This window comes from Balaenoptera physalus (assembly GCF_965194825.1).
Source record: "Balaenoptera physalus genome assembly, chromosome: Y".
NCBI lineage: Eukaryota > Metazoa > Chordata > Mammalia > Artiodactyla > Balaenopteridae > Balaenoptera > Balaenoptera physalus.
In genome coordinates, this window is record NC_138904.1 from 9,077,364 (window position 1) to 9,093,233 (window position 15,870).

Sequence of the window (15,870 nt, forward strand, 5' to 3'; positions counted from 1 at the left end):
CACACACACTGCTCAGTGTGTCTCAATGCACCATCCATACCAGCACATACACACATACACACACACAGCTCACTCTGACTCAATGCTCAGCCTATATCAGCACACACACACACACATGCATGGCTCACTGTGACTCAATGCACAGCCTATACCTGCACACACAAACACACACACTTCACTGTGACTCCAGGCTCAGCCTATACCAGCACACACAAAGAAACACAGCTCACTGTGACTCAGTGCACAGACTATACCAGCACACACAGACACAGACACACCTGACTGTGACTCAATGCACAGTCTATAAGTAGCACATACACATACACACATGCAACTCACTGTGACTCAATGCTCAGGCTATACCTGCACACCCCCATATGGCTCACTATAACTCAATGCACAGCTTATGCCAGCACACACAAATGGCTCACTGTGACTCAATGCAGAGTCTCTACCAGCACACACACATGCACACACACACCACTGTGACTCAATGCGCAATCTATACCTGTGCACACACACACACACACATGGCTGACTGTGACTCAATAGAGTCTATACCAGCACACAGAACCACAACACACACCTGACTGTGACTCAATGCACAGTCTATAAGCAGCAAACACAACAACACACCTCATTATGACTCAATGCTCAGACTATACCATCACACACACACAAGGCTCACTGTGACTCAATGCACAGCCTATGCCAACACGCACACATACACACACACACACGGCTCACTGTGACTCAATATACAGCCTATACCACCAAACACACACAAACACTCGGCTCCCTTTGACTAAATGCACCATCCATCCCTGCACACACATACACACACACACAGACGGCTCAATGTGACTCAGTCCACAGCCTATACCGGCACATGCAAACACACCTAACTGTGACTCAATACTCAGCCTACACCAGCACACATACATGCACACACACACACACACACACATTGCTCCCCGTGGCTCCATGCAAAGCCTATAACAGCACACAGACACACACACTCACACACACACGATTGTGACTCAATGCAGTCTATACCAGCACATACACACACACATACATGGCTCTGTGTAACTCAATGTACCATCGATCATACCAGCACATACACACACCTCACTGTGACTCAATGTGCAGCCTGCACCAGCACACACACACACACACACACACACACACACCTGTGACTCAATGCGCAGCATGTACCAGCACACACCCACCCACACATACCTGTGACTCAAAGGGCAGCCTATACCAGGACACACACACACACGCACACACACCACACTGTGACTCAATGGTCAGCCTATAACAGCACACACAGACACACACTCACACACACACGGTGGACTGTGACTCAATGCAGAGTCTATACCAGCACACACACACACACACCTCACTATGACTCTATGCTCAGCCTATACCAACAAACACACATACCTTGCTGTGACTCAAAGCGCTTTCTGTAGCGTCACACACACACACACACACACACACACCCTTCACTGTGAGTCAATGAACATCCTAAACCAGCACACAAACACACGGCTCACTGTGACTCAATTCCAAGCTTATACTTGCACATACACACACTCACACACACACTTCACTGTGACTCAATGCATAGCCTGTTCCAGTACACACACACATCGATACCTCACTGTGACTCAATGCTCAGCCTATATCAGCACACACACTCACACATACAGCTCACTGTGACTCAATGTGCAGCCTATAGAAGCACACAAACACACGGCTCATTCTGACTCAGTGTGCAGCCTGTATCATTGCGCGCACACACACACACACACAAACACGTCTCAATGTGACTCAGTGTACAGCCTATACCAACACAGATACACACAGACGAACAGCTCACTGAGACTCAATGCACAGCCTATACCAGAACACACACACACACACACAGACACACACACACACATGGCTTACTCTGACTCAATGCACAGTCTATACCAGCACACACACACAGACACACACACACACACCTCACTGTGACTCAGTGCTCAGCCTATACCAGCAGACACAAACAAACACAACTAACTATGCCTCAATGCACAGTCCACAAGCAGCACATACACACACATACATGCAACTGTGAATCAATGAACAGGCTATACCTGCGCACCCCCACACGGCTCACTATGACTCAATGCACAGCTTATGCCAGCAAACACACATGGCTCACTGTGACTCAATGCAGAGTATACCAGCACACACACATGCACACACACACACACCACTGTGACTCAATGCACAGTATATACCTGCATGCACACACACACACACACACACACGGCTGACTGTGACTTAATGCAGTCTATACCAGCACACAGAACGACAAAACACACCTGAATGTGACTCAATGCACAGTCTATAAGCAGCACATACACCCACACACCTCACTGCGACTCAATGCTCAGACTTTACCATTACACACACACACGGCTCACTGTGACTCAATGCACAGCCTATGCCAGCACACACACACAAACACTCGGCTCCCTGTGACTAAATGCACCATCCATCCCTGCACACACACACACACACACACACACACAAAGATGGCTCAATGTGACTCAGTCCACAACCTATACCGGCACAAACAATCACACCTAACTGTGACTCAATACTCAGACTATACCAGCACACACACATGCACACACACACACATTACTCCCCGTGACTCCATGCACAGTCTGTAACAGTACACAGACACCCCCCCACACACACATGATCAGCTCACTCTGACTCAATGCACAGTCTATTCCATCACACAAACACACATGCTTACTGTGAGTTAGTGCACTGTCTATACCAGCACACAAACACACACTCAGATCTCACTATGACTCAATGCAAGCCTATAACAGCACACGCACACACACACACACAAACCTCACTGTGACTCATTGCAAAGCCTATACCAGCACACAGAGACACACACACCCCTAACTGTGACTCAGTGAACAGCCTACACCAGTGCTCATGCACACACACACACAAGGCTGACTGTGACTCAATGCACAGCCTATATCAGCACTCACACACACACACTGCTCACTGTAATTCAAAGCACCATCCTTACTTACAAACACACACACACACACATTCACGGCTTACTGTGACACAGTGGACTGCCTATACCAGCACACATACACACACACACGGCTCACTGTGACTCAATGCACAGCCTATGCCATCATAGGCAGACACACACACCACTCACTGACACTCAATGCACATCATATAACAGCACACACACATGCACACACACACACACGGCTCACTGTGACTCAATCCACAATCTCTAACAACACAAAAACACACACAGGACTCTGTGACTCAATGCCCAGCCTACACCTGCACACACATGCACAATCACTCACACACCTCACTGTGACTCAATGCACAGCCTGTACCAGCACACACACACACAGACACACCTCACTGTGACTCAATGTTCAGCCTAGATCAGCACACACACACACAGCTCACTGTGACTTAATGCACAGCCTATAGAAGCACACACAAAGACACACACACACAGTTCACTGTGAATCAATGTCCAGCCTATTCCTGCACACACATGCACACTCACACACACACCTCACAGTGACTCAATGCACAGCCTGTACGAGCACACACACACACACACATCACTGTGACTGAATGTGCAGCCTATACCAGCACACACACACACGGCTCATGTGACTTAGTGCACAGCCTATACCAACACACACATGCAGACACACACACACACACACACATGAACAGCTCACTGAGACTCAATGCACAGCCTATACCAGAAAACACACACACACATGGCTCACTCTGACTCAATGCACAGTCTATACCAGCACATACACACACACACACACCGCTACCTGTGACTCTATGCAAAGCTTATGCCAGCATGCACACACACAAATACACCTCAGTGTGACTCAATGTTCAGCATATACCTGCACACACAGACACACACACACCCCTCACTGTGACTCAATGCACAGTCTCTACCAGCACACAGACACACACACACATGGCTCCCTGTAACACATTGCACCGTCCATACTGCACACACACACACACAGACGGCTCAATGTGACTGAGTCCACAGCCAATATCAGCACACACACACAGCTAACTGTTACTCAATACTCAGCCTAGAGCAGCACACACGCATACACACACATGCACAGCTGACTGTGACTCAATGCACAGTCTCTAACAGCACACACACACACACACAGCTCACTGTGACTCAATCCACCATCTGTACCTACACACACACACACACACACGGCTTAAAGTGACTCAATGAAATGTCTATGCCGGCACACCCACACACACACACACACACGGCTGTCTGTGTCTCAGTGCACACTCTATACCAGCCCACACACACCCACAAACAGCTCACTGTGCCTCAAGCCTTTACCAGCACACACACACACACAAAGACCTCTCTGTCACTCATTGGTCTGCCTATACCAGCCCACGAACACACACACCCCTTACTATGACTCAGTGCACTGCCTATAACAGTGTGCATTCACACACACAAACATACACACACACACGGTTGACTGTTAATCAATGCATAGTCTATACCAGCACACACACACACACACAAACACACCTGACTGTGACTCAATGCACAGTCTATACCAACACACACACGGCTCCATGGAACTCAGTGCACAGTCTATGCTAGCAGACTCAGACACACACAGAAACACACATGGCTCACTGTGAGTCAATACACAGCCTATACCTGCACACACACACACATACACCCATTCAAACACAATCAGCTCACTGTGACTCAGTGCAAAGCCTAAACCAGTACGTGCACCCACACACACACACACCTCACTGTGACTCAATGGTCAGCCTATACCAGCGCACACAGACACACACCCCTCTCTGTGACTAAATGCACAGCCTATACCAGCGTGCACACACATCACACACACGCTGACTGTGACTCAATGCCCAGCCTATACCTGCACACACACACACACAAACACACCAGATTATGACTCAATGAACAGTCTATATGAGCACATATACACACACACACACACGTTTTTCTCAGTGTGACTCAATGCACCATCCATAACAGCACATACACACACACACATGCACCTCACTGTGACTCAATGCTCAGACTATACCAGCACACACACACACAGCTCACTGTGACTAAATGCAGGGTCTATACCAGCACACACCACACACACCTCACTGTGACTCAATGCACAGCCTATAGCAGCACACACACACACACACATACCTCACTGTGACTCAAATTGCTTCCTGTACCAACACACACACACACACACACACACATATCACTGTGACTCAATGTGCAGCCTATACCAGGACACACAAACACACACACACCTGTCACTCAGTGCACAGCCGATAGCAGTACAAACACACACAAATACATGACTCACTGTGACTCATTTCACAATTCATTCATGAACACACACTCACACATACACCTCACTGTGACTCAATGATATGCCTCTACCAGCACACACACATAGCTCACTATAACTCAATGCTCAGCCTATACCAGCACACACACACACACACACACACAGACACACACACACAAGTCACTGTGACTCAATGAACAGCCTATACCAGCACAAACACACAAACACACACACATCTCACAGTGACTCAATGCAGAGCCTATACCAGCACACACACACACACATGCACACACACACACAGTGCTAAGTGTGTCTCAATGCACGATCCATACCAGCACATACACACACACAGCTCACTCTGACTCAATGCTCAGCCTATATCAGCACACACACACACACATGCATGGCTCACTGTGACTCAATGCACAGACTATACCTGCACACACACACACACACACTTCACTGTGACTCCATGCTCAGCCTATACCAGCACACACAAAGAAACACAGCTCACTGTGACACAGTGCACAGACTATACCAGCACACACAGACACAGACACACCTGACTGTGACTCAATGCACAGTCTATAAGTAGCACATACACATACACACATGCAACTCACTGTGACTCAATGCTCAGGCTATACCTGCACACCCCCATATGGCTCACTATAACTCAATGCACAGCTTATGCCAGCACACACAAATGGCTCACTGTGACTCAATGCAGAGTCTCTACCAGCACACACACATGCACACACACACCACTGTGACTCAATGCGCAGTCTATACCTGTGCACACACACACACACACATGGCTGACTGTGACTCAATGCAGTCTATACCAGCACACAGAACCACAACACACACCTGACTGTGACTCAATGCACAGTCTATAAGCAGCAAACACAACAACACACCTCATTGTGACTCAATGCTCAGACTATACCATCACACACACACACGGCTCACTGTGACTCAATGCACAGCCTATGCCAACACGCACACATACACACACACACACGGCTCACTGTGACTCAATATACAGCCTATACCACCAAACACACACAAACACTCGGCTCCCTTTGACTAAATGCACCATCCATCCCTGCACACACATACACACACACACAGATGGCTCAATGTGACTCAGTCCACAGCCTACACCGGCACATGCAAACACACCTAACTGTGACTCAATACTCAGCCTACACCAGCACACATACATGCACACACACACACACACACACACATTGCTCCCCGTGGCTCCATGCAAAGCCTATAACAGCACACAGACACACACACTCACACACACACGACTGTGACTCAATGCAGTCTATACCAGCACATACACACACACATACATGGCTCTGTGTAACTCAATGCACCATCGATCATACCAGCACATACACACACCTCACTGTGACTCAATGTGCAGCCTGCACCAGCACACACACACACACACACACACACACCTGTGACTCAATGCGCAGCATGTACCAGCACACACCCACCCACACATACCTGTGACTCAAAGGGCAGCCTATACCAGGACACACACACACACGAACACACACCTCACTGTGACTCAATGGTCAGCCTATAGCAGCACACACAGACACACACTCACACACACACGGTGGACTGTGACTCAATGCAGAGTCTATACCAGCACACACACACACACACCTCACTATGACTCTATGCTCAGCCTATACCAACAAACACACATACCTTGCTGTGACTCAAAGCGCTTTCTGTAGCGTCACACACACACACACAAACACACACACACACACACCCCTCACTGTGAGTCAATGCACATCCTAAACCAGCACACAAACACACGGCTCACTGTGACTCAATTCCAAGCCTATACTTGCACATACACACACTCACACACACACTTCACTGTGACTCAATCCATAGCCTGTTCCAGTACACACACACATCGATACCTCACTGTGACTCAATGCTCAGCCTATATCAGCACACACACTCACACATACAGCTCACTGTGACTCAATGTGCAGCCTATAGAAGCACACAAACACACGGCTCATTCTGACTCAGTGTGCAGCCTGTATCATTGCGCGCACACACACACACACACAAACACGTCTCAATGTGACTCAGTGTACAGCCTGTACCAACACAGATACACACAGACGAACAGCTCACTAAGACTCAATGCACAGCCTATACCAGAACACACACACACACACACACACACACACACACACACACGGCTTACTCTGACTCAATGCACAGTCTATACCAGCACACACACACAGACACACACACAAACACCTCACTGTGACTCAGTGCTCAGCCTATACCAGCAGACACAAACAAACACAACTAACTATGCCTCAATGCACAGTCCACAAGCAGCACATACACACACATACATGCAACTAACGGTGAATCAATGAACAGGCTATACCTGCGCACCCCCACACGGCTCACTATGACTCAATGCACAGCTTATGCCAGCACACACACATGGCTCACTGTGACTCAATGCAGAGTATACCAGCACACACACATGCACACACACACACCACTGTGACTCAATGCACAGTATATACCTGCATGCACACACACACACACACACACACACACACACGGCTGACTGTGACTTAATGCAGTCTATACCAGCACACAGAACGACAAAACACACCTGAATGTGACTCAATGCACAGTCTATAAGCAGCACATACACCCACACACCTCACTGCGACTCAATGCTCAGACTTTATCATTACACACACACACGGCTCACTGTGACTCAATGCACAGCCTATGCCAGCACACACACACAAACACTCGGCTCCCTGTGACTAAATGCACCATCCATCCCTGCACACACACACACACACACAAAGATGGCTCAATGTGACTCAGTCCACAACCTATACCGGCACAAACAATCACACCTAACTGTGACTCAATACTCAGACTATACCAGCACACACACATGCACACACACACACATTACTCCCCGTGACTCCATGCACAGTCTGTAACAGTACACAGACACCCCCCCACACACACATGATCAGCTCACTCTGACTCAATGCACAGTCTATTCCATCACACAAACACACATGCTCACTGTGAGTTAGTGCACTGTCTATACCAGCACACAAACACACACTCAGATCTCACTATGACTCAATGCAAGCCTATAACAGCACACGCACACACACACACACAAACCTCACTGTGACTCATTGCAAAGCCTATACCAGCACACAGAGACACACACACCCCTAACTGTGACTCAGTGAACAGCCTATACCAGTGCTCGTGCACACACACACACAAGGCTGACTGTGACTCAATGCACAGCCTATATCAGCACTCACACACACACACACTGCTCACTGTAATTCAAAGCACCATCCTTACTTACAAACACACACACACACATATTCACGGCTTACTGTGACACAGTGGACTGCCTATACCAGCACACATACACACACACACACCTCACTGTGACTCAATGCACAGCCTGTACCAGCACACACACACACAGACACACCTCACTGTGACTCAATGTACAGCCTAGATCAGCACACACACACACACAGCTCACTGTGACTTAATGCACAGCCTATACAAGCACACACAAAGACACACACACAGTTCACTGTGAATCAATGTCCAGCCTATTCCTGCACACACATGCACACTCACACACACACCTCACAGTGACTCAATGCACAGCCTGTACGAGCACACACACACACACACATCACTGTGACTGAATGTGCAGCCTATACCAGCACACATACACACGGCTCATGTGACTTAGTGCACAGCCTATACCAACACACACATGCACACACACACACACACACATGAAAAGCTCACTGAGACTCAATGCACAGCCTATACCAGAAAACACACACACACATGGCTCACTCTGACTCAATGCACAGTCTATACCAGCACATACACACACACACACACCGCTACCTGTGACTCTATGCAAAGCTTATACCAGCATGCACACACACACATACACCTCAGTGTGACTCAATGTTCAGCATATACCTGCACACACAGACACACACACACCCCTCACTGTGACTCAATGCACATTCTCTACCAGCACACACACACACGGCTCCCTGTAACACATTGCACCGTCCATACTGCACACACACACACACACAGACGGCTGAATGTGACTGAGTCCACAGCCAATATCAGCACACACACACAGCTAACTGTTACTCAATACTCAGCCTAGAGCAGCACACACGCATACACACACATGCACAGCTGACTGTGACTCAATGCACAGTCTCTAACAGCACACACACACACACAGCTCACTGTCACTCAATGCACCATCTGTACCTACACACACACACACACGGTTTAATGTGACTCAATGAAATGTCTATGCCGGCACACACACACACACACACACACACACGGCTGTCTGTGTCTCAGTGTACACTCTACACCAGCCCACACACACCCACAAACAGCTCACTGTGCCTCAAGCCTATACCAGCACACACACACACACAGACCTCTCTGTCACTCATTGGTCTGCCTATACCAGCCCACGAACACACACACCCCTTACTATGACTCAGTGCACTGCCTATAACAGTGTGCATTCACACACACAAACACACACACACACACGGTTGACTGTTAATCAATGCATAGTCTGTACCAGCACACACACACACACACAAACACACCTGACTGTGACTCAATGCACAGTCTATACCAACACACACACGGCTCCATGGAACTCAGTGCACAGTCTATGCTAGCAGACTCAGACACACACAGAAACACACATGGCTCACTGTGAGTCAATACACAGCCTATACCTGCACACACACACACATACACCCACTCAAACACAATCAGCTCACTGTGACTCAGTGCAAAGCCTAAACCAGTACGTGCACCCACACACACACACACCTCACTGTGACTTAATGGTCAGCCTATACCAGCGCACACAGACACACATCCCTCTCTGTGATTAAATGCACAGCCTATACCAGCATGCACACACATCACACACACGCTGACTGTGACTCAATGCCCAGCCTATACCTGCACACACACACACACAAACACACCAGACTATGACTCAATGAACAGTCTATATGAGCACATACACACACACACACACACACACACGTTTTTCTCAGTGTGACTCAATGCACCATCCATAACAGCACATACACACACACACATGCACCTCACTGTGACTCAATGCTCAGACTATACCAGCACACACACACACAGCTCACTGTGACTAAATGCAGGGTCAATACCAGCACACACCACACACACCTCACTGTGACTCAATGCACAGCCTATAGCAGCAAACACACACACACACATACCTCACTGTGACTCAAATTGCTTCCTGTACCAACACACACACACACACCTCACTGTGACTCAGTGCAGAGCCTATACCAGCACACACACACACAGCTCAGTGTGACTCAATGCTCAGCGGATATAAGCACAATCACTCACACACACAGCTCAAAGTGACTCCATGTGCAGCCTATACCAGCACACACACACACACACACACACACACACACCTGTCACTCAATGCACAGCTGATAGCATCACAAACACACACAAATACATGACTCACTGTGACTCATTTCACAGCTCATACCTGAACACACACTCACACACATACCTCACTGTGACTCATTGCACTTCCTATACCAGCACACACACCTAGCTCATGTTGAATCAATGCTCAGCCTATACCAGCACACAAACACACACGCACTGGTCACTGTGACTCAAGGCACAGCCTATACCAGCACAAACACACAAACAGACACACAGCTCACAGTGACTCAATGCAGAGCCTATACCAGCACACACACACACGCTCACACACACACCTGACTCTGACTCAATGCAGAGTCTATACCAGCACCTACACACACAAACAACACATGTCCAGCTTATTGTGACTCAATGCATCATCCATACCAGCACATACACACAAACACAGACACCTCACTGTGACTCAAAACTCAGCCTTTACCAGCACACACACACACGGCTCACTGTGACTTAATGCACCGCCTATGCCAGCACACACACATAGCTCACTTTGACTCAATGCACAGCCTATACCCGCACACACACACACAGCTCACTGTGAATCAATGTACAGCCTATTTCAGCACACACACACGCACACACACAGCTCACTGTGACTCAATGCACCATCCATACCTGCACACACACACACACACACACAGAGCTCTGTGTGACTCAGTGCACAGCCTATAGCAGCACACACACACACATGAACACCTCACTGTTATTCAATGCACATTCTATACAAGCACACACACACACACACAGTTCCCTGTAGCTCAGTGTAAAGTCAGTACCAGCACACACACACACACAGCACACTCTGACTCAATGCATAGCCTATACCAGCATGCACACACACACATACACATCTCACTGTGACTCAAAGGTCATCCTATACCAGTGTGCACATACAGACACACACACATGGCTGACTGTGACTCAATGCACAGTCTATACCATCACAAACACACACACAAACACCACTGACTGTGATTCAATGCACAGTCTATACCAGCATATACACACACACACACGCATTGCTCAGTGTGTCTCAATGCACTGTCCATACTGGCACATACACACATACACACACATGGCTCACTGTGGCTCAATGTCCAGTCTATATGTGCACACACACAAACACACACCCCTGTGACTCAATGCACAGACTATACCAGCACACACAAACAAGCACCTCACTTTGACTCAATGCTCAACCTATACGAGCACAAACACACACACACACACAGGGCTCACTGTGACTGAATGCACAGCCTATACCAGCACAGAAACACAAACACAGCTCACTGTGACTCAATGTACAGCCTAAACCAGCACCCATGAACACACACACACACGGCTCACTATTACTCAATGCACTGTCCATACCAGCACACACACACAAACACATAGATGGCTCTCTGTGACTCAGTGCACAGCCTATACTGGCGCACACACACACACACACACACACACACCTCACAATGATTCAATGCTCAGACTATATCAGCACACACACACACACGGCTCCCTGTGACTCAATGCACCGTCCATACCTGCAAACAAACACACACACACACAGAAGGCTCAATGTGACTCAGTCCATAGCCTATATCAACACACACACACACCTGTGACTCAGTACTCAACCTGTAGCAGCACAAGCACACACGCACAGCTGATTGTGACTCAATGCACAGTCTATACCTGCACACACAAACGTGGTTCACTGTGCCTCAGTGCACAGCCTATACCAGCACACTCACATGCACTCAAACACACATGGCTCTCTGTGACTCAATGAACAGGCTCTAACAGCAGACACACACACACAAACACACACACACGAACAGCTCACTGTCAGTCAATGCACAGTCTATTCCATCACATACACACACACACAGATCAGTGATTCAGTGCACACTCTATACCAGCACACACACACACACACACTCACAGCTGTCACTCAATGCAAAGCCTATACCAGCACATGCACACACACACACGGTTGTCTGTGACTCAATGCACAGTCTATACCAGCACACACACACAAACACATCTGACTGTGACTCAATGCACAGCCTTTGCCAGCACCATACACACACACACACACACACACACATGGCTGAGTGTGACTCAATGCACAGCCTATACAGCATACACACACACACACATGCACCTCACTGTAACTCAATGCAGAGTCTATAGCAGCACACACACACACACATCCACATCACAGTGACTCAATGGGCAGCCTATACCAAGACACACACACCTCACTGTGACTCAATCCGCAGCCTATACCAGCACACACACATATCACACACAGACACCTCACTGTGATTAAATGCACAGCCTCTACCAGCACGCACACAACACACACACGACTCACTGTGAATCATTGCACAGCCTATGCCAGTACACACAGACACACTTGGCTAACTGTGACTAAATGCACCATGCATACCTGCACACAAACACACACACACACACACACACACACAGTGATGGCTCAGTGTGCCTCGGTGCACAGCCTATACCAGAACACACACACACACCTAACTGTGACTCAATGCTCAGCCTACAGCAGCACACACACACAGACATAACCCTAATTGTGACTCAATGCAATGCTCATATCACCACACACACACAAACATAACTGTGACTCAGTGCTCAGCCTATAGCAGCACACACACACACACAAATACACACGCATGTCTCAGGATGACTGAAAGCACCATCTATACCATCATACACATACACACACACACACACACACACACACACACACACACAGACACCACGCTGTGACTCAATGCTCAGACTATAAAAGCACACACAAACAAGGCTCACTGCGACTCAATGCATAGCCTATGCCAGCACACTCACATGGCTCACGGTGACTCAATGCAGATTCTATACCAGGACACACAAACACGCACACACACACACGGCTCCCTGTGACTCAATGAATATTCTATACCAGCAAACACACACACACACACACACACACACATATCACTGTGACTCAATGAGCAGCCTATACCAGCACACACAAACACACACACACCTGTCACTCAGTGCACAGCCGATAGCAGTACAAACACACACAAATACATGACTCACTGTGACTCATTTCACAATTCATTCATGAACACACACTCACACACACACCTCACTGTGACTCAATGATATGCCTATACCAGCACACACACATAGCTCACTATAACTCAATGCTCAGCCTATACCAGCACACACACACACACACACACACACACACACACAGGTCACTGTGACTCAATGAACAGCCTATACCAGCACAAACACACAAACACACACACATCTCACAGTGACTCAATGCAGAGCCTATACCAGCACACACACACACACATGCACACACACACACACTGCTCAGTGTGTCTCAATGCACCATCCATACCAGCACATACACACATACACACACACAGCTCACTCTGATTCAATGCTCAGCCTATATCAGCACACACACACACACATGCATGGCTCACTGTGACTCAATGCACAGCCTATACCTGCACACACACACACACACACAGCGGTCACTCAATGCAAAGCCTATACCAGCACATGCACACACACACACATGGTTGTCTGTGACTCAATGCACAGTCTATACCAGCACACACACACAAACACATCTGACTGTGACTCAATGCACAGCCTTTGCCAGCACCATACACACACACACACACACACGGCTGAGTGTGACTCAATGCACAGCCTATACAGCATACACACACACACACACACACGCACCTCACTGTAACTCAATGCAGAGTCTATAGCCGCACACACACACACACATCCACATCACAGTGACTCAATGGGCAGCCTATACCAAGACACACACACCTCACTGTGACTCAATCCGCAGCCTATACCAGCACACACACATATCACACACAGACACCTCACTGTGATTAAATGCTCAGCCTCTACCAGCACACACACAACACACACACGACTCACTGTGAATCATTGCACAGCCTATGCCAGTACACACAGACACACTTGGCTAACTGTGACTAAATGCACCATGCATACCTGCACACAAACACACACACACACACACAGTGACGGCTCAGTGTGCCTCGGTGCACAGCCTATACCAGAACACACACACACACCTAATTGTGACTCAATGCTCAGCCTACAGCAGCACACACACACAGACAGACATAACCCTAATTGTGACTCAATGCAATGCTCATATCACCACACACACACAAACATAACTGTGACTCAGTGCTCAGCCTATAGCAGCACACACACACACACACATACACACGCATGGCTCAGGGTGACCGAATGCACCATCTATACCATCATACACATACACACACACACACAGACACCACGCTGTGACTCAATGCTCAGACTATAAAAGCACACACAAACAAGGCTCACTGCGACTCAAAGCATAGCCTATGCCAGCACACACACATGGCTCACGGTGACTCAATGCAGATTCTATACCAGGACACACAAACACGCACACACACACACGGCTCCCTGTGACTCAATGAATATTCTATACCAGCACACACACACACACACACACACACACACACATATCACTTTGACTCAATGAGCAGCCTATTCCAGCACACACAAACACACACACACCTGTCACTCAGTGCACAGCCGATAGCAGTACAAACACACACAAATACATGACTCACTGTGACTCATTTCACAATTCATTCATGAACACACACTC